This window comes from Lolium perenne, chromosome 5 (genome assembly GCF_019359855.2).
Source record: "Lolium perenne isolate Kyuss_39 chromosome 5, Kyuss_2.0, whole genome shotgun sequence".
Classification (NCBI taxonomy): domain Eukaryota; kingdom Viridiplantae; phylum Streptophyta; class Magnoliopsida; order Poales; family Poaceae; genus Lolium; species Lolium perenne.
In genome coordinates this window covers 130,301,403-130,324,673 of record NC_067248.2, presented here as the reverse complement: position 1 = coordinate 130,324,673, position 23,271 = coordinate 130,301,403, and positions in this window count along the sequence as shown.

Here is a 23,271-nt window from a genome sequence, read left to right as displayed (position 1 = left end):
TGGCATCGGCCTTCCCCGCGACCTCTTGCCCGGCGACGGCAGGCGCACCCTGTTGACTGCCAAAACCCACCGGCGGGCAGCGACTGTCAACACCGTAGAGCCGGGAAGAGCCTAGAGCTGCGGCTGGCTGAGACCCCTCCGAGCGACGGCCCGCAAAGCTCTTCTGGTCACACGTCCGATGCTGAGTGCAAGGGCGTGCCACCTGACCTATACCTGGCCAGGAAGGTGATGGAGATGCCTCGCTTAGTTTCCTGCATGGCATACACGTAAACATTAAATACGAGCCTCGATCGGCTCTCAGGTTATCCTGTGAATCGGCTCAAGGAGCCGATCCACCCATGATTCGTACGGGGTGCACGAATATATGGTGGTCCTGCTTGATCAAGATAAAGCTAATGAGATCTACGACGATTTAGGGTTTTCACCGCATAATCGGATCATCCTACTCCAGGTTGGGCCTCGCGGCCACGCACGGTGATCGTAAGCCGATCCTAAACAAGGCCTAAAAACCAACACAAAGTTGATCCCCGGAACATCCTGTTTAGGACTTGCGAACGACACCCTACGCGCCGCTGGATCCTCCCCCCCTTTGTAAGGCCTAACTATTGCAGATATTAAACTAATCCTTGTAGAACAAGGAGCAATCGTAACGGATCAGATCTACTAAATAATGATCAAGCGGGATGCCGCCCCCACACCTAAGATAGGTGTGAGGGCGGCTAGATATGCAAGGGTTGCACTACGCTAGCATGTTACGCGAAGAACCATGCTAACCCTAACAAATCTATGATAACTACGTTGCTCGCCATCAACAAGGCTTCAGTACGAGCAACGCATGAACAACGTGGAGCTTGTGCTGCATAGATCGCAAGATGCGATCTAGGCAGCATGTCGCTTACCGGATAGAAACCCTCGAGACGAAGGAGTTGGCGATGCGCCGAGATTGGTTTGTTTGGTTGAACGTGAGTTGTTGTTTATTCCATAAACCCTAGGTACATATTTATAGTCCAGGGGACTTTCTAATTTAGGCGTGCACCTAACCGTGCACGGGTAAAACTCCAACCTCTAACTTAAGATACGATCTAATAAATTACAGATACAAGGGCAAACTAGCCCAAACTTGGTACACGAGGCCGATTCACGTAATTCTTCCATGTATATTTCTTTAAGTCCATCTTGATCGCGGCCCACCTCTGACTTGGTCAAATTCTGGTGATAACACATGCCCCCCTGGTTTTGGAAATGACATTTTCCAAAATCATTACGCTTTCTATCGTCGGGTCATGTCGTGGCAGAACCGTTGTAGTATCCTTTACCATGGTGTCTTGTCTCCTCAACTTCTTGCAAAACTTGATAACTTTAGCACCATTTCCTTGGAGACCGCAATGGCCTTAAATCCCCCATTAGGCTTCCCCTTATTAAACTGTGCCGATTGACTAGCCTCCTTCACCCCCTTCCTCTGTTCTTGCTATCGGCACTAAAAAACCCTCTTTCCCTGTAGCAATGTCTTCTCCTTCCTCCGTCTCCTCCGGCCTTTCTTTCCAATCTTCTTCCCCAAGCGAGCCAATGTCGGAGCTCAAGTGGGACTTCAACCTCATGTCGGATGGCGACATGCCCCTGACCGATGTGGAGGGCGACCTCCACCTCCTTGTTGAAGGGGAACTGGAGAGCGAAAACTAGTATGACCTCTCCTCCTGGAGGAATCTCACTTCCGATGATAAGGAAGGGGAAGACGAAGATACAGAGGAAGAAGAGGAGGAGGATGACTCCTCCTCCTCCACTGGATACCCGCCGGCGAAGCGCCTCCGTCTTTGGGCAGATAGTGAAGATGACGACGACGACGCAGAGGAAGAAGCTCCGGTCGAGGGCTGGAGCAGCGGTGATGAGGAATTCTCCAGAAGCAGCGCCGGTGACAGCTACGATGCTGACGACGAGGGCAGCGAGGATTAGTGACATAGCATCAGTAGTATGCGAGCAATCGGCTCTTCTTTTGTTCCCCTTTGAGCAATCGGCTCTTCATTGTAAAAAACCCTCCTCTGTTAATGAAGAAGTATTTTCCAATTCGACTTTGCCGATCTCTTTTAACCGATTCTTAATGAGCTGATGGCAACGCATCGGTCTCTCATAATCCGCCCTTCCTTTCTTTGACAACAAGGTGACTGCAATCTTGGTCAAACTCAAAAAGCCAATGTCAGCGCATCAAGCCTTCATGAGCTATCCTTCGTTCTTTCGAACAATGAATTTGAGTTCCGCCGGATCACCACCCTTGACGAAAATCGCGGCGCAGGACCAGCCGATGGCCGCCAATCGGCTTTCAAAAACAAAGCATCCACCAGGCCAGCTGCCCCCCGAGTCTCAGTCGAGGCGAGAACGGTAATGGATCAACCAAATGTGCCGCTTATGCAGGGTCAGCCGATTTCAACAAAATCGGCTCCCCAAAGCAGAGAACCTTCAGGGCGAGCTGCCCCCCGAGCTTCTTCAGTCCACTTTTCACGCCTTGCAGGTTAGATCGGCTCCTCTCCTTTGGTGGATCTGATGCAAACCATCCTTAACCTGATCTGCACACCTGTGCTGCTCTCGGTCTTGGTCAGGGTCATGATCCCTCAAACCTGCCCCAGCTGATATTGCGAACTTGAACACTTGCAAAAAGAGTTCAGAGGTTCTTGAAGAGAGGATCTGAGTCATCAAACCACTCCATTGAGGAGCTCCTCCATTAGAATCTCTCTTCGTGGCTCATTTCCTGCTCCATTGACCCCCTGCTTATAACAGTTGTACCTCTAGAGTCGATGGTCATGCACCAGCTTTCTACCCTTAAGTCGATGTCTGCTGCACCGGCTGTGCTTAAATTTTTTTATTTGGCCGATTTTTCTTAATCGGCCCCCAATGTTTCACTGCACACATGTTTACACACATTTGTCTGCACATGTTCATCTGACTGTATGCCCCCCGAGCCGAATCTGCTAAATGACTGCAGATATCGGCTTCTATGGTTAGTAAGGGCACCGCACTTGCACGTCGGCTCCGTAAGGATTCATGCTGACTCTCATCTGCCGACGTGGCCGCTGCCCAGTGGATCGTTGCTGAACACAAGCAGAATATGTGCTGAATATGTGATGAACATAATTTTGGCCGATTGCAGGAATCGGCCTCCATATCCATTAGAGTGCTGACTGAAGGTTCTGTAACGCTCCTTCATAATTTTTGGGGCCGATCACAAGGATCAGCCTCGCCTTGTTTGCTCATTGGTTTAATATTGCTACTCGGTCAGGCTGGATAAAACCAACCCAACCTCTGACTTCATGCGCCTGCTGTCGTCCACCTTGAGTGCATCGTAGACTCGTGGAGCACTCAGCTCCGTCGGAAGGACGAGCACCATGTTTGTACCAGCCGATGTTTCATCATCGGCTTTCCTTTGCTTGGGGCGCCACTCCATTTTCCATGGACGACCCTCTTCATCCAGGGTCCGCTGAACTTTCGCAGCTAGATCAGGTCGTGCCTTCCTTAACGTATGCAAGTACAACCTTTCGGCTTCCTCCAGGCCGCGCAATCGCTGAACCCTGCGCTTTTGTGAACGGCTGAGTCCGTCAGGGCACCACCTTGGACGGTGATACCTGTCTTCTTCTTCTTCTTCTTGTCCCTCGTCTTCGGAATCCTCGAGATCTGCCCACCGAGGGGACTCAGCACGTTTGCTCTGTGGCGGGAGAGGCCCTAAGCGCTCGAACACAGACACGTTGGCTGCCTCCTTCTTCTTCTTGTTGCATTCTGGGCAATTGCCGATTGTGGGCAATCGGCTCATTCCTGAATCCCAGCAGTGTCTGAAGAATGGGCAGTCCCAGTGCCTGGCGTTGTCATCTTGCTCCCTTGATCTTTCCGTGGCACGGCGCTCGTGCTCCTCCTCATCGCGATCGTGCCGACGATGTCTTCTGGCTTCTCTAGCCAGACGATCTCCTTCATCATCATAGCTGGACCGTCGGCGTTGGTCATACTGACTCACATACTTGTTGAGGAGGTGATCAGAGAGGGGCCGCTGATATCTTATGTTCTTCACTTCCCCCTCTGTGACGTAGCGCTTGCCATCATGACGGAGCCGATCGCGTGGAGCGGCCTCCTCTGTGTCCTTGCTACGAGAGCAGCTGCCCTCGTCTCCATCTTTGCCAGAGTGGTTCCCAGGTCCTACCATGTTGATGCTGAACGAGGATCCTGGCTGGCAACCTTCAGGGTACGTGCACTCCACCATGTTAACGGCGGGAAAGGGCTGGGTGTCGACCTTCATGGCGTACTGGTTGAAAATTAGTCGCCCTTTTTCTATCGCCGCTTGGATGTGCTGACGCCATACCCTGCAGTCGTTGGTGGCATGGGAGAGCGAGTTGTGCCATTTGCAGTATGGCTTTCCGTTCAGCTCTTGCACCGTGGGGAATTTGAGACCTTCAGGAATCGTCAACTGCTTCTCCTTGAGCAGGAGGTCGAAGATTTGCTCAGTCTTGGTCACATCAAAATCAAATCCCCTGGGTGGGCCTGGTGGCTTTACCCATTTGCAGGGCACGGGGGTTCCTCCCCGAGTCCATTCAGCCACTGCTACCTCTTGGTCTCCCGCAGGAACTTCGTCTTCCTCTGCATCGACCAGGACTACTGCACGCTTGAACTTGTCTTGGTACAGGTCCGGGTGGCGCTGTTCATATGCCGATAGTTTCTGAACCATGTGCGCCAATGAGGGATAATCTGCTTGGGAGGCCATGTCCTTGAGCTGTGTTGCAAGGCCTGCTACTGCCAACTCGACTGCTTCTTTTTCAGTTATACGAACCGAATAACATCGGTTCCTAAGATTCCTGAAGCGCTGGATGTATTCTGTCACAGTTTCTCCGCGCTTCTGACGTAGTTGTGCTAGATCGGCAATGCCAGACTCGGAAGCCTCTGAATGGTACTGCATATGGAACTGCTCTTCCAACTGCTTCCAAGTCTGGATGGAGTTTGGTGGCAAAGAGGTATACCATCCGAAAGCCGATCCCGTGAGGGACTGTGAGAAGAGCCTCACGTGTAGCTGATCCGACACTGAAGCCGGTCCCAGTTGTGCCAAATACCGGCCGACGTGCTCGATGGAGCTGGAGCCATCTGATCCACTGAATTTGGAGAAATCAGGGAGCCGATACTTAGGTGGCAGCGGGATCATCTCGTAGTCGTCGGGGTACGGCTTGGAATAGCCGATTGCCCTCCTTTTCGGCATCATGCCAAACTGGTCTCTCAGTATAGTACTGATCTGATCCGCTGTGCTGGCTGTAGGAGTTGAACTCTGAAGATTCGCCGGGGTGGCGTACTTAGCCAGCCATGTTTGCTTTTCCAGCTCTGAGCCAACTGCAGGAGCTGAGCTCTGGAGGTTCGTCGGGGTGGCGTACTTAGTTAGCCACGTCTGCTTCTCAAGCTCTGTCGCTGATGTTCCTCCTGTTTTCCCAGAAGTCCCTGATGTTGTGGCCTGGTTAGTGAGTGGCCAGTTGCCACAATCTGGCACATACGTGCACGCGTACCCGTGAGGGATCTCCTTGGGCGCCTCGGGCAAGAACTGGTAGTCACTAGGGTCACCACCAATCTTGTAGACGACGAATGCCGGTGTAGCCGGCACTTCTGGTGCTGCCAACGCATATGGCAGCGGTGGACGGGACTGGAGTGGCAACTCTCCTTGATGTGTCCCGAGAGCTGGTCCTGACGGCGAGTACTGGTGCCTCATGATCTCCTGGATCACGCGAAGAGCGACACGCTCCAACGTGTTGACCAGGTTCTCAGAGTGGCGGTGTAGCGAGTGAGCCACCAAGTAGTTGATCTCCTGCCGCAGGCCCCTGGTGCGTTCCTCCGACAGGGCAGAGAGGTCTATCCCATTGAGTGCACCTTCTGGTGAGAATCCCTTCCATCTGATGCCATGGGAACGGGTTCTCTGAAAAGAGCCGATGAGGTCGGCTTCGAGGGTGGCCTTGATCTCGTCATATCTCTTCTTGAGCTCGTCGGGCAGCTCCTCGTAGGTGACTGGCGTGCCGTCCGCCATCTCAGATGTAGATGGCGATGTGGTTGATGTAGAAGATTGTCCCACCGGGCGTGCCAGAATGTGTTGACTGCCAAAACCCACCGGCGGGCAGCGACTGTCAACACCGTAGAGCCGGGAAGAGCCTAGAGCTGCGGCTGGCTGAGACCCCTCCGAGCGACGGCCCGCAAAGCTCTTCTGGTCACACGTCTGATGCTGAGTGCAAGGGCGTGCCACCTGACCTATACCTGGCCAGGAAGGTGATGGAGATGCCTCGCTTAGTTTCCTGCATGGCATACACGTAAACATTAAATACGAGCCTCGATCGGCTCTCAGGTTATCCTGTGAATCGGCTCAAGGAGCCGATCCACCCATGATTCGTACGGGGTGCACGAATATATGGTGGTCCTGCTTGATCAAGATAAAGCTAATGAGATCTACGACGATTTAGGGTTTTCACCGCATAATCGGATCATCCTACTCCAGGTTGGGCCTCGCGGCCACGCACGGTGACCGTAAGCCGATCCTAAACAAGGCCTAAAAACCAACACAAAGTTGATCCCCGAAACATCCTGTTTAGGACTTGCGAACGACACCCTACGCGCCGCTGGATCCTCCCCCCCTTTGTAAGGCCTAACTATTGCAGATATTAAACTAATCCTTGTAGAACAAGGAGCAATCGTAACGGATCAGATCTACTAAATAATGATCAAGCGGGGTGCCGCCCCCACACCTAAGATAGGTGTGAGGGCGGCTAGATATGCAAGGGTTGCACTACGCTAGCATGTTACGCGAAGAACCATGCTAACCCTAACAAATCTATGATAACTACGTTGCTCGCCATCAACAAGGCTTCAGTACGAGCAACGCATGAACAACGTGGAGCTTGTGCTGCCTAGATCGCAAGATGCGATCTAGGCAGCATGTCGCTTACCGGATAGAAACCCTCGAGACGAAGGAGTTGGCGATGCGCCGAGATTGGTTTGTTTGGTTGAACGTGAGTTGTTGTTTATTCCATAAACCCTAGGTACATATTTATAGTCCAGGGGACTTTCTAATTCAGGCGTGCACCTAACCGTGCACGGGTAAAACTCCAACCTCTAACTTAAGATACGATCTAATAAATTACAGATACAAGGGCAAACTAGCCCAAACTTGGTACACGAGGCCGATTCACGTAATTCTTCCATGTATATTTCTTTAAGTCCATCTTGATCGCGGCCCACCTCTGACTTGGTCAAATTCTGGTGATAACACACCCAGCAGGTGTTCGACAGTGGGTCCGGCGTGTCCATGGGCCAGGACGAGGTGTGTTTCCTTCCTTTTTATGTGTTGTGTGCATCATAGACACCGGCGACGACTCAAAGATTGTAACTTTATGCGTAGATTTCCGGCGAGGAGGAGATCCTGACCGGCATCATACGCGGCCATGCCTACGAACCCCCGGCCGACGACTACAAAGAAGAGGCCGACGAGGACGAAGGTGAGGAGGAAATCCAGGAGGAGCTGATCGACGCCGAGACCGGCGCGACCGTGAGGAGGACGCGCAGGCGTTCCGCTGGCACTCGTGGTCCGAGGTGGAGGTCCTTGGAGGATGAATGCCTCATCGAGGCGTGGAAGCAAGTGAGCTTTTGCCCCATGACTTGCGCAAACCAAACCGGGAGCAAGTATTACAAGCACATCGTCGATTGTTTCAACGAGAAGAAGAACTATGGTGATTACGCCACCATAGAGATGAACCGGAACGAGGGCGCTCTCTCTCACCGTTGGAAATTGATCAAGGGGTCGTGTAGCAAGTTCCACGGCTACTATGAGAAGATCAAGGAACGGAAGGAGAGTGGCACGACGATGGTGGATTGGGTATGATCTACGCCTATCTTATTTGCATATGAATTGGTGATCAATGTTGTTGCATATGAATTGATGAGCCTATCTTATTTGCATATGAATTAGTGATCAATGTTATTGCATATGAATTGATGATCCAACTTGTTGCATATGAATTGGTGATCAATGTTGTTGCATATGAATAGAAGCTCAAAGCCCTCGAAATGTACAAGTACCAACACGAGGACAAAGAATTTCTGTTTATGCATTGCTACAACAAGCTCCAAGGTTGCAAGAAATGGGACGACCTCCTCCACACTCTCTTGAAGGACGGGGAAGATGGGTCGGTCGATCCAGCCGGCGCCTCCACCGGGCGCCCCATTGGCAACAAGAAGGCCAAGGCCGACAGGAATGCGGCGCCGGTATTGGTAGCCATGGACGCCTTGTGGTGACCCTGCATACCACTGCATGTTGTAGTATGCCAATCATTGATATAACATTCACGAAGTACCAATCCGCAAATATTACATCCCTCAGAGTAGTACAACAGAACATACCAGGTCCATAACTCATTCATTTATTATTACAAGCAACATGTACATATCATCTCGGAGTTCCTCTTGGGTCCTAAGAGGAATAGTCCTGGGTTCGAGGCGAACCCGACTCAACTTACAATATAAGAGTCTTACTAGGTTATACATTTATTCTCCTCGAGCAGTTAAGTACTAAGAGTTCGTACTGCTCGGATACTACTACTACTCGATAGGTCTATGCTTGCTCTCCTCCGGAACCCTCCCCGGTTCCGTAGACGATGAGGTAGTCTACTCCTTCGATACCTCCGGAGAGGTCTGGTTCTTCATAGCAGATGACTTCTGCTCCTTCAGCGTCGTCGTTATTCTCCTCCAGTCGATTCAGACAATCTAAGCAGGGGATTTAAGAGTGGTATGAGTACGAGCGTACTCAACAAGTTCATTATAGAAAAGAGGTGCTTAATGCACTATCTACGATATCAGACCAGAAAGTCTAATACCAATGCAGGTTTTGATAAACATTTCTTCAAGAGGTTACTTTTATTCATAAGAACTATGTCCGTCAGCCTTCATCGGTTTACTAGAACTTCATGGAGCTCCTTTCCGACAGCGTTCGCAGTTCCAAACTCTGAATAGGGAGTGACAGGTCACGATTCATTACACTCTGCAGAGGTGTGTTGCTTTACCCATAAGAGATATTATCCTTGGTGCCAACCGGGCAGCTTTCCCGTCCACACTTCCTTTGGTGTGAGGCCCGGTATAGGGTCATAGCCAATTATATTCCTCCGCTACCTCGCACACCCGCCCTTTGTTGCATCCCCGACCCTGGGTCCTCGCCGGTGTACTTATACCAATTAAGGATGGCCCCCGACCACGACAACAATCTGGGATCGAACCAAACTCCTTCGCCGGTAGATGCAACCCCTCATAGACCGCAATACCGTGGGGACTTAGAGTGGGATCCCCACCCTCAAGTTGTTCCGCAAGCCGCAACTGCTATGGTATGCACAACATAACCGTGGGGAATTAGAGTGGGATCCCCACCCTCAAGTTGCTCCGCAAGATACAACCGCTACGGTAAGCGCATCCGTTGATGTACAAGAGGTGGAAATACAATTGACTAGTTCGTCCCATTTCAGATCTTATGGTTAACACGAGTTTTACGGCACAAGAATCACTGGACGACATTTGTTGTTTAATCCTAGATGGATATAAACCCTTGCAATGGAACCTCCACCATATCCACACAATCCATGGTTCCACTGCCCACCATTTAGTCATATTCATAGTTATGAAAATAGTGGTTTTGTTTTTTTATGCAATAGTGATAAACATAGTACTTTGCAAGTAATTTGGTAAAAATACTCAAATGACATGAGCAAGTGATGAACTTGCCTGAACACTGCAAAGTGTTGCAGTTGGATGGTGTGGACTGACCCTTGTCCTCTGTTGCTGAAAAATAGCATCATTGTCCGATAAGGGCAATGGTTAAAGAAGCAATTATGCATGCTTTCCATTTTTAGGGTTTGTTCCCCCCTCCGGTGTCTTATCATTTTATGTGAGAGGTAAATACTAAGAACAATTTAGGGATACTCTCTTTAGGGTAAAATACAACCTTAAAATGTTTTCAAGGTGTTTTTAAAGTCCAAAAGAATTTATGGACTTATTTTCATTATTGAAAATATAAAGTGTGATTTAAATGGTTATTATAATCATCAAATTAGGACTTACTCTTAGTTGTCTTCAAAAATTCCTTTTGATATTTTATTCTGATAGAGAATTTTATGCTGAGCATTTTTCATATTTTTAATTATTTTTTTAGAGCTCTGATCAATTTTCTATTTAATTTCAAATTTTCTGGTTTAAATGAATTTGTGAAATTACTAAAATGTCCCTGGGCCCACCTGTCAGTGAGTCCCAGCGGGTTGAGTCTAACCCGAGCCGCACCAACCGGCTTGGTCGGACTCAGTCGCCCCCTTCCTCTTCTCTCTCGCGAAACCCTAGCTCTTTCCTCTCCCGCGACGCCGTGGTCGCATGCGCCGTCGCCGAATTACTCCGGCCGCCTCTGGCCACTCCCGCCGGCGAGATCGGTCGCAAAAGGAAGGCCGCTCGACGGCGCACCGATCGGTCCACGCTGGTCGGTCCGCGCCGATCTGCGTTTCTTCGCTGCCACCGTTCGCCCCCGACGCATCTGCGACACGGTCGTGGTGATTCATGGCGATTCGTCGCCCGCCGACGATCCTGGCGCCATGGCGTGGCCGTGTGCCTCGCCGTGGTGGTGTTGGGGCATTTGCGCCCGGCGACGCCTGGCCTGGCTGCGGCTTGGCGCTGCCGTGGTTGGCCCGTGCCGCCGTGCCACCATGGGCACGCTGCGATGCTGTGCTCCAGGTCAGTACCCCTGTTCTTCTTCCTTCTCTCCTCCTCCTCTTTGTCTAGCTCTGGCTACTGGCCTTGCTTCCCATCGTGGAGATGCTGGCCATGCCGTGCTACTGCTGATGTGCCGTGCTAGGGCTTGGCATGCTGCTGCGCTACTGATGATTTCTTAGCTCTAGTTGCCATGTCATATTGCTATGATGTTGCCTGCTGCATGCTTGGATGCCATGATCTACTACTGCTGTTCCTTCCTTACTACTGTCTATGCTACTGCCTACTTCATTGCTTGCTTGATCACTCTAGTTGTGGCAGTGGCTTGGATATATGTGTAAGCCATCTGTTTAAGCATCTCTGGCTTGCTGCTGCTTGCAATACTTGCATTTGCAAGTGCCAGCTATGCTTGTTATGTTGTTGTGAAGCTTATGCCCTTGCTCATGAGCATGCTGTGATGCTCATGGCATTGCCATGTTTCTCCAGATGTTGCTAGGCTACTGCCTGATCTTGTCTAATTATATAGCTCATCCCTGGCTTGATTACTTTAAGTAATCCTTGCTTGAGTAGGGACCAGTGATGTGTGCTGTGTGCTATCCTTGTGTAACTTGATCCAGTGGTACCTAATGCCTTTGATGTGCTTCTGTCTGTGCCTTATTGGTGATGCTCTCTGTAGCTATGTAGCATCTCACCATGTGCTGGTGATTGCTAATGCTTAATAAAGCATTTACTGATGCTTGCAGTGATCCTCTAGATCAGGTGCAAGTGTTCCAGTTACTGGTGACTTATGTATTTCATTTATCTGTATAGCTTGTCATTGTTTATTGGATAAATGAGATGAACTGCTTGCAGTGATGACTCTTATAATTAATTTGATTGAGCTAGAGGGATGCCGACAATTGTTGGGGACCCTAGCTCCTCTTTGAACCCATCTGGGTGATGATACTAGTGCTTGGCTTGATGGTTTTGTGGTTGAGGTGACCCTAGCAGTAATCATCTACTTTTTTTGGGTAGCTCCCCTCTATGTGGCTTGCTGTGGATTGCTAGATGCTTTCTGGGTGATCCCCTTTTTGGATTGCCAGTAGCTTTTGATGTTGAAAATCATATAGACAATAATTTGTCTTAATATCTGATGGTTTAGTGAACCATTTAGTGCTAGGTGAGTTGGGCTAGGCTAGCTGTGGATCAATCCTTGCTGGATTCTTTGGTTTGCCTTAGTGATGATACACTTGGCTTGACCAATTCTTCCCTAGGGTTATTCTCTTCTAGCTTATTCCCCATTTTGCCAGCATCAAATGGTTTAACACCAAATGATGATGCACACAGGGTAATCATACCCTGTGACTTGTGTATGTGTTATGCACATGCTTGTGTTATGAGCAAAACTGATGTTTGCTCATGAATTTGGGTATACCTCACTCCAGCTCCTAGATTAAGTGTTGATGTAGTGGATTTGCTTCTGGTTGGATTTATGTGCTTGCCCTGCTCCTCCTGGTTTGCTGGTGATGCTTGATTTGTTTCAGTTGTTTGCTGGAATAGGTGGAGCAACTCTAGCTGTTCACCTGTTCTTGCTGTTCTTGATGTGTTCTTACCCTGGTGCTTGTGTCGATGAGCATCAAGGGTTTGGTGACTGAAAAGTTTATATACCTCCTGGTGCTCTTCTCCTTGGTCGACAGCAAGGTGCTATGTGTGTGATGACTCCCCCTGTGTGAGTGTGCTGGTGAGCATGCACCTCACCTTGTGAGCTGCTTGCACTATGCATGGTTGGGACTTGTGTGCTGAGGATCAGCTCGGCATGTTTGATGTTATCCTACCATTTTCACATTTGCCACTTGGCCTAATGTGTTCTCTATTTTTGTGTTTGTCTTTGCAGGGATCAATATGATGATCAAGGATGTCTAATTCCACTTGTTGATCAAGAAATTCAAGATGATCATTTAGTGTAGTTTAGCCAGTTCTTATATTCCTTGTAATTTTCCTTTTCTTTCTCATTTTTTCCATTTATTCAATTCTTGTAATGTGTTGTAATATTTCATAATTCAATTCTGAATATTGTAAATGACAATGTATCATGTGTGTTGATCAATAAAGCTCAAAGTTTCTCTAATGAGCTTTAATTAGATGTTGTATTAATTATATACTTGATTATTGATATTTGTTTATCTAAATTTGAATTATGAAATAATCATGGGATGTTTAAATTTGAAATTCCAACACAAGTTGTTTGAATTCAATCATGCAACTTAAAGTTGTGATGCACAAACTCCCCTCTCTTCTCGAAAACCCTAGTTTAGTTTAAGTGAGGTGTAAGTTTATCGCACTCTCGAAACCCTGACCCTGTAAGGTGTCGAGAGAGAAACTTTTCCCCCTTCGACGCAATTTTCTTTAAAAGCGCGAAATTTCCCCAGAATTTACGATGCAATGCACATCCCTTTCTAAAATCTACCCCTCGATCGTCTCTAAACCTGGGACATTACAGCCTTTCCCCCTTAAAGAAAACTTCATCCCGAAGTTGTGGTTGTAATACTCCGAACGATTAAGTACGATTTCCTCAGGTCTTCTTCCTTTTCCTAGGTGGCTTCTCTCTCGGGGTGATGCTTCCATTGGATCTTGCAATACTTAATGGCTCTATTCCTGAGTTGTTTCCAATTTTCCTCCAGAATCTTGGCTGGCTTCTCGATATAGGTCAAGTCTGGTTGTAACTCTAACTCATCATGTGATACTGGCTCGTCTGGGGTCTTTAAACACTTCCTGAGTTGAGACACATGGAATACATTGTGTACCTGAGCTAACCTTCCCGGTAGTTCCAATTCAAAGGCTAATCCTCGGTTTTGACTCAGTATCTTGAATGGTCTGATGTATCTAGGGCTAAGCTTCCCCTTTACTCCAAATCTCTGAAGACCTTTCATTGGACTTACCTTAAGGTATACCATGTCTCCAACTTTTGGCTCCCATGTTCTTCTCTTTTGGTCTGCATAGCTCTTCTGTTGGCTTTGGGCTATTTTGAGTCTATCTCTTATGATGTCGATGATCTGCTGCTTTTCTTTGACATAGTCTGGATTGAACTCCTTGCTTGAACCTGCCTCGTACCAACATATCGGGGATCTACACTTCCTTACATACAGAGCTTCAAATGGTGCCATCTTGATACTGCTTTGATAACTGTTGTTGTATGAAAACTCTGCTAGTGGTAAATGCTCCTCCCATGATCCTCCAAAGTCTAGGGCACAAGCCCTAAGCATATCTTCTAATATTTGGTTTGTCCTCTCTATTTGTCCTCCCGTCTGAGGATGATAGGCGGTGCTATAGTCTAACTTGGATCCTAAAGCTTCATGGAGTTGTTTCCAAAATGCAGATGTGAATACGGATGCTCGATCTGACACTATCTTCTTGGGTACTCCGTGTTTACTCACAATCTCTTTGATGTAAAGATCGATGAGTTTCTCTCCTTTGTCCTGCTGGTTTACTGCTAAGAAGTGTGCACTCTTCGTCAACCGGTCCACGATTACCCATATCATGTCCTTCTTTTTATTAGTCATGGGTAGTCCGGTGATGAAATCCGTTCCTATCTCTTCCCATTTCCATTCTGGGATTGGTAAAGGTTGCAACTTTCCAGCCGGACTTTGATGTTCAGCCTTCACCCTTTGACATGTATGGCATTCCGCTACATATTGTGCTATCTCTCTTTTCATGTTATTCCACCAGAACAATTCCTTGAGATCCATGTACATCTTTGTACTACCTGGATGTATCGAGTACGGTGTTTGATGTGCTTCCCGAAGTATAACTTCCTTGATCTCGTCAATATCCGGAACGCAAATCCTTTTCTGAAACCATAGTGATCCCGACTCCCCTCGGTGAAATTCTGATGGTCTTCCTTCATCAATCCTTCTCATCTCCTCCACGATGAATGGATCGTCCAATTGACCCATAATTATCTCATTATTTAGATTAACACTTAGTTCATCGGCTACTTGTAATGCTGATAGTTCTTCATGAGCTTCTTTCTCCCAAAGTTGTATCTGGGCTTGGCTTATTTCGTTCTTCAACTCCGGTGCTATTTCTTGTTCAACTCCTCCAGTGCTCTTCCTACTCAAGGCATCTGCTACAACATTAGCCTTTCCTGGAGTATAATTGATGGTCAAGTCATAATCCTTGATTAGCTCCAGCCATCTTTTCTGCCTCATATTGAGTTCCTTCTGAGTGAAGAAGTACTTGAGACTCTTATGATCTGTATAGAGCTCACACTTGGCTCCATAGATAAAATGTCTCCAAGTTTTAAGTGCAAATGCGACTGCTGCTAACTCTAAATCATGTGTTGGATAGTTCACTTCATGAGGTCTGAGTTTCCTTGATCCATAAGATATTACTTTCCTATCTTGCATGAGTACATAACCCAATCCAAGTTTGGATGCGTCACAATACACGGTGTAATCCTTGCCAACTTCTGGAACTGCTAACACCGGTGTTGTGGTGAGTTTCTCCTTCAGAGTTTGAAAACTCTTCTCACACTCATCAGACCACACAAATGGTGTGTTCTTTCTTAACAGCTTAGTCATTGGTCCTGCTATCTTTGAGAATCCTTCAATGAATCTCCGATAGTATCCTGCCATTCCTAAGAATCCTCGGATTTCTTTGACAGTCTTTGGTGCTTCCCAATCTAAAACTGCTGCTACTTTGCTTGGGTTTACTTCTATCCCATCCTTGCTAATAACATGACCAAGAAATTATACTTGATCTAGCCAAAACTCACACTTGCTGAATTTGGCATAGAGTTGATGTTCTCTTAGTGTTTGCAACACTATCCTAAGATGTTCAGCATGTTCAGCTTTATCTTTGGAATATATCAGGATATCATCGATGAATACGATGACAAACTTGTCTAGACATGGCATGAAGATCTTATTCATAAGATTCATGAAGATTGCTGGGGCATTGGTTAATCCAAAAGGTACTACTAGGTATTCATGATGTCCATACCTTGAGACAAAGGCTGTTTTCGGAACGTCTTCCTTCTTGATCTTTATCTGATGATATCCGGATCTTAGATCAATCTTGGAAAAGACTCCCACGCCTCTAACTTGATCAAATAGATCTTGTATTCTAGGAAGTGGATACTTGTTCTTGATGGTAACATTATTCAGGTTTCTATAGTCTCCGCACATCCTTCGGCCTCCATCTCTTTTATCCACGAATATCACAGGTGAATCCCATGGTGAGATACTCTCCTGAATAAATCCTTTCTGTTCCAGGTCATCCAACTATTCCTTGAGTTCCTTTAGCTCTTTAGGCCCCATCTTATATGGTGCCTTAGCAATCGGAGTTGTTCCTGGAATTAGGTCGATAGTAAACTCTATCTCCCTATCTGGTGGCATTCCAGGTAATTCCTTAGGAAAAACATCCTGGAATTCATTAACTACAGGTATATCCTCCAGGTTTACTTCCTTCATGCTGTTTAACTGTACCTCTACTTCTATATGGGTATGCTTATCTCCTTGATAAATCATTCTACTTCCATCGGGGCTTTTCAGAGACACTGTTTTGTTCACGCAATCTATCAATGCTCCATTTGCCTCTAACCAGTTCATACCAAGAATGACATCAATGTCCTTCATCGGTGGAATGAGCAGGTATGGGTCAAACGCACACTTATTGATCATAATGACCTGTCCCTGTTTGGTGTGGGTTACTACTATCGTCCCCCCCGCAGAAAGTATGGTTATAGGTGTATCTAACTTAGTGCAACTAATCCCATGTTTGATGATGAATTGCTGAGAAATGAATGATGTAGTTTCACCAGTATCAAAAAGTACTTTGCCAGGATGAGTGAGTATCTGAAGCGTGCCTATCACTGCCTGATCGGAGTTCACCACCTCCTCCAAGCTGGTGCAGTTCAACTTGCCAAAGGGCTTCTTGTTCTTCCAGTTCCCTCCGGTATTCCCGCCTCGGTTTCCTCCTCCTCCTGACTGACCTCCTCCATTCTTTTTATTAGGGCAATCCTTCATCATGTGCCCTTCCTGACGACACCCAAAACAAATGATTCTGGGTTTACGGCAATCCTTCGAGGCATGTCCTTTAAATCCACAGATGCGGCAAATGACCTGGTTTGCGGCCTGGAATCCTTGATTCCTCCTGTAGTAGTTGTTGTTGTTGTTGTTGTACCTTGGCTTGAAACTCAAGCCAGTGTTAGGCTTGTTGCTGACAAATCTCTTAGGCTCAAATTTGGCCTTCTTTCTCTTTTCCTCTTGCAGCTGTTTGAAGTCGTCTTCAAGAGTGATGGCTGCATCCACCAACTCCTGGAACTCGGTAGCTCTCATCATCCTGAGCTGTACCTTCAACTAAGGACTTAATCCCCGCAAGAACCTCTTCTTCTTATCCTCGGTGTTGACCTCCTCAACAGCATACCGAGACAGTTTTGAAAACTCCCTGACATAAGTCAGGATGGCCTTATCTTTCTGCTCGAGACTTTCAAATTCTCGACGCTTCAACTCCACTATACTTTCAGAGACATTGGATTCCCTGAACTTCCTCTTGAACTCCTCCCATGAAAACACCTTTTCAGCCGGATAAACGGCTACTATGTTATCCCACCATGATGCGGCGGGTCCACACAACAGATGCATTGCGTACCTGACCTTCTCCAGGTCTTTGCATCCCACCGTGTTGAGCTTTCGCTCAGTGTCCATCAACCACTCCTCCGCGTCCATAGGTTCGGGCGCGTATGCGAAGGATATTGGCTTTGTATTCTGGAAGTCTGACAAAGTGACTCCCTGATTTTCTGGCCTCTCCACCTTGTTCTGTTGAAGTAGCTCCTGAAAGAACTTATTTTGCTGCTCCATGGTCACCCGTTGCCTTTCCTCCAACATTTGCATGTATTGGAGGAAGTTCTGTTGCGTCATGGGTGGTGGTGGTGGTGGAAACTGGTTTCTGGCTGCTTCGTCGGCCTCCTCCTTCTGCCTTGCCTCGTGTTCGAGGTGCTGCGCTTCACTCTCCTCACCCGTCGCTCCTGACATTTTCCCCTAGTTCTGCAACACAAAGTGGTACTCATAATTACTCCATGCGCAAGTTTTCTGAGCTCAACTTTGTGCACAGAACTAGTCACGCAATGGAAATCAAGAAGCAAATCCAAATCATACAAAACATATACCATGTATATACATACTTAAGTGGTTTATTACAATACTCAGTAGTGATGTGAGTATGCAAACTCACTTATTGAAGTATATGTACAAATTTCTACAAATATTACATACTACAATACATGTGGTACAACTGTATTGTAGTCTCGCCTCCCATGGTGGTCTCTAGTCGTGCTTCACTCCCGGTACATCCCAGGCTTCCATCCGGTCGAACGTGTAGTCCTCCTGACAGAATCTGGAACATAGGGTCTTCCCGTCGGCTGGTAGTCAGAATCAGAGGATGATCCCAGGGAGAAATCTGTGTTCATGAACTGGTTATTCAATGCAGCATAATCCACCCCTGGGGTGTACTCCCCTGTGACTCCGCCATAGGTATTCCCACCATATGTATCCGACTCAATCAGTATAGGATACTCCTCATAGTCTCCCCTACTATACTGATGGTTCTGGAACTGGGTTGTGGCATCCTCATCCATCTCAGGATTACACCTGACTGGATCGCTATAGGTTCCCATGTATGATCCCCAACGCCAACCTGTTGAGTTCTCTATAGGAGTCTCGGAACGCTGATGGTTTCCGGATTCCTCTCCACCCTCATATCCTCCATGGGAACTACTAGGAAAGTACCTAGGTGTAATAGGTGTGGTTTGTTGTTCGGGATGGTCAATACTAATGAAGTCACCAGCTGAATAAACTGGTGTGTGAACCTCACCCTCCATTGGTTCCTTTTCCTTTGTCTCCTCCTTGGGCTCAGTGAATTCTTCCAACATTGTGTCAATTGCACCCGGCAAATGTCGGTTCAACTGAAAGAACAATGTCAGTAGATTGCGGCTGTTATCCATGTACTTAGCGGCTTCTGCTGGTTTGCGTTTTGCAAGCTTGAAGTGGTTAAGCATAGGATCATCTTCCTCCTCCATATGAGGAATATGTGCGAATTCGGAACCAATAAGCTCCTTGGTCTTATGTTCCCGAATATCAGTGATGGTATTCTAGAAGTCTTAGTCCTACCCTACACTTCGCCAATACTGTACCGTCGTAGTACATGTATTTCATTACTTGGATTTGGGGATCGCACTCAAATTCAAGCAACATAGCACGAAGAATGTCCGCGAGTCCTCCGTCATAGTCACTCAAGGTTGATTCCTTCACTTTCACGTTACGTCCCGAACGTGAACTTGCCATAGTTGGCTGTAGAATAGAAAGAATATAATATTAGTAATGATGCATCATAATAGAGATAATAAAGAATTATCGCACTAAAAGATATGATTGTTTTATTCTCAAGTGAATATACACCATATTTTTAGAGAATTCTTTACTAATCCTATTTGACTCCTAACGTTTTGTCCCATTTACTAGGTTCCAACCTAAGGTCAAAGCTTTTGGCTCTGATACGCCTTGTGGTGACCCTGCATACCACTGCATGTTGTAGTATGCCAGTCGTTGATATAACATTCACGAAGTACCAATCCGCAAATATTACATCCCTCAGAGTAGTACAACAGAACATAGCAGGTCCATAACTCATTCATTTATTATTACAAGCAACATGTACATATCATCTCGGAGTTCCTCTTGGGTCCTAAGAGGAATACTCCTGGGTTCGAGGCGAACCCGACTCAACTTACAATATAAGAGTCTTACTAAGTTATACATTTATTCTCCTCGAGCAATTAAGTACTAAGAGTTCGTACTGCTCGGATACTACTACTACTCGATAGGTCTATGCTTGCTCTCCTCCGGAACCCTCCTCGGTTCCATAGACGATGAGGTAGTCTACTCCTTCGATACCTCCGGAGAGGTCTGGTTCTTCATAGCAGATGACTTCTGCTCCTTTAGGGTCGTCGTTGTTCTCCTCCAGTCGATTCAGACAATCTAAGAAGGGGATTTAAGAGTGGTATGAGTACGAGCGTACTCAACAAGTTCATTATAGAAAAGAGGTGTTTAATGCACTATCTACGATATCAGACCAGAAAGTCTAATACCAATGCAGGTTTTGATAAACATTTCTTCAAGAGGTTGCTTTTATTCAGAAGAACTATGTCCATCAGCCTTCATCGGTTTACTAGAACTTCATGGAGCTCCTTTCCGGCAGCATTCGCAGTTCCAAACACGGAACAGGGAGTGACAGGTCACGATTCATTACACTCTGCAGAGGTGTGTTGCTTTACCCATAAGAGATCTTATCCTTGGTGCCAACCGGGCAGCTTTCCCGTCCACACTTCCTTTGGTGTGTGGCCCGGTATAAGGTCATAGCCTTCCCGTCCACACTTCCTTTGGTGTGTGGCCCGGTATAAGGTCATAGCCAATTATATTCCTCCGCTACCTCGCACACCCGCCCTTTGTTGCATCCCCGACCCTGGGTCCTCGCCGGTGTACTTATACCAATTAAGGATGGCCCCCGACCACGACAACAATCTGGGATCGAACCAAACTCCTTCGCCGGTAGATGCAACCCCTCATAGACCGCAATACCGTGGGGACTTGGAGTGGGATCCCCACCCTCAAGTTGTTCCGCAAGCCGCAACTGCTACGGTATGCACAGCATAACCGTGGGAATTAGAGTGGGATCCCCACCCTCAAGTTGCTCCGCAAGAGGTAAGCGCATCCGTTGATGTACAAGAGGTGGAAATACAATTGACTAGTCCGTCCCATTTCAGATCTTATGGTTAACACGAGTTTTACGGCACAAGAATCACTGGACGACATTTGTTGTTTAATCCTAGATGGATATAAACCCTTGCAATGGAACCTCCACCATATCCACACAATCCATGGTTCCATTGCCCACCATTTAGTCATATTCATAGTTATGAAAATAGTGGTTTTGCTTTGTATGCAATAGTGATAAACATAGTACTTTGCAAGTAATTTGGTAAAAATACTCAAATTACATGAGCAAGTGATGAACTTGCCTGAACACTGCAAAGTGTTGCAGTTGGATGGTGTGGACTGACCCTTGTCCTCTGTTGCTGAAAAATAGCATCATTGTCCGATAAGGGCAATGGTTAAAGAAGCAATTATGCATGCTTTTCATTTTTAGGGTTTGTTCCCCCCTCCGGTGTCTTATTATTTTATGTGAGAGTTAAATACTAAGAACAATTTAGGGATACTCTCTTTAGGGTAAAATACAACCTTGAAATGCTGTCAAGGTGTTTTTAAAGTCCAAAAGAATTTATGGACTTATTTTCATTATTGAAAATATAAAGTGTGATTTAAATGGTTATTATAATCATCAAATTAGGACTTACTCTTAGTTGTCTTCAAAATTTCCTTTTGATATTTTATTCTGATAGAGAATTTTATGCTGAGCATTTTTCATATTTTTAATTATTTTTTTAGAGCTCTGATCAATTTTCCATTTAATTTCAAAGTTTCTGGTTTAAATGAATTTGTGAAATTACTAAAATGTCCCTGGGCCCACCTGTTAGTGAGTCCCAGCGGGTTGAGTCTAACCCGAGCCGCACCAACCGGCTCGGTCAGACTCAGTCGCCCCCTTCCTCTTCTTTCTTGCAAAACCCTAGCTCTTTCCTCTCTCGCGATGCCGTGGTCGCCTGCGCCGTCACCGAATTACTCCGGCCGCCTCCGGCCACTCCCGCCGGTGAGATCGGTCGCAAAAGGACGGCCGCTCGACGGCGCACCGATCGGTCCGTGCCGATCTGCGTTTCTTCTCCGCCACCGTTCGCCCCCAACGCATCTGCGACACGGTCGTGGTGATTCACGGCGATTCGTCGCCCGCCGACGATCCTGGCGCCGTAGCGTGGCCGTGTGTCTCGCCGTGGTGGTGCTGGGGTGTTTGCGCCCGGCGACGCCTGGCCTAGCTACGGCTTGGCGCCGCCGTGGTCGGCCCGTGCCGCCGTGCCGCCATGGGCACGCTGCGGTGCTCTGCTCCAGGTCAGTACCCCTGTTCTTCTTCCTTCTCTCCTCCTCCTCTTTGTCTAGCTTTGGCTACTGGCCTTGCTTCCCCTCGTGGAGATGCTGGCCATGCCGTGCTACTACTGCTGTGCCGTGCTAGGGCTTGGCATGCTGCTGCGCTACTGATGATTTCTTTGCTCTAGTTGCCATGTCATATTGCTATGCTATTGCCTGCTTCATGCTTGGATGCCATGATCTACTACTGCTGTTCCTTCCTTATTACTGTCTATGCTACTGCCTGCTTCATTGCTTGCTTGATCACTCTAGTTGTGGCAGTGGCTTGGATATATGTGTAAGCCATCTGTTTAAGCATCTCTGGCTTACTGCTGATTGCAATACTTGCATTTGCAAGTGCCAGCTATGCTTGTTATGTTGCTGTGAAGCTTATTCCCTTGCTCATGAGCATGATGTGATGCTCATGGCATTGCCATGTTGCTCCAGATGTTGCTAGGCTACTACCTGATCTTGTGTAATTATATAGCTCATCCCTGGCTTGATTACTTTAAGTAATCCTTGCTTGAGCAGGGACCAGTGATGTGTGCTGTGTGCTATCCTTGTGTAACTTGATCCAGTGGTATCTCATGCCTTTGATGTGCTTCTGTCTGTGCCTTATTGGTGATGCTCTCTGTAGCTGTGTAGCATCTCACCATGTGCTGGTGATTGCAAATGCTTAATAAAGCACTTACTGATGCTTGCAGTGATCCTCTGGATCATGTGCAAGTGTTCCAGTTACTGGTGACTTATGTATTTCATTTATCTGTATAGCTTGTCATTGTTTATTGGATAAATGAGATGAACTGCTTGTAGTGATGACTCTTATAATTAATTTGATTGAGCTAGAGGGATGCCGACAATTGTTGGGGACCCTAGCTCCTCTTTGAACCCATCTGGGTGATGATACTAGTGCTTGGCTTGATGGTTTTGTGGTTGAGGTGACCCTAACAGTAATCATCTACTGTTTTTGGGTAGCTCCCCTCTCTGTGGCTTGCTGTGGATTGCTAGATGCTTTCTGGGTGATCCCCTTTTTGGATTGCCAGTAGCTTTTGATGTTGAAAATCATATAGACAATAATTTGCCTCAATATCTGATGGTTTAGTGAACCATTTAGTGCTAGGTGAGTTGGGCTAGGCTAGCTGTGGATCAATCCTTGTTGGATTCTTTGGTTTGCCTTAGTGATGATACACTTGGCTTGACCAATTCTTCCCTAGGGTTATTCTCTTCTGGCTTATTCCCCATTTTGCCAGCATCAAATGGTTTAACACCAAATGATGATGCACACAGGGTAATCATACCCTGTGACTTGTGTATGTGTTATGCACATGCTTGTGTTATGAGCAAAACTGATGTTTGCTCATGAATTTGGGTATACCTCACTCCAGCTCCTAGATTAAGTGCTGATGTAGTGGATTTGCTTCTGGTTGGATTTATGTGCTTGCCCTGCTCCACCTGGTTTGCTGGTGATGCTTGATTTGTTTCAGTGGTTTGCTGG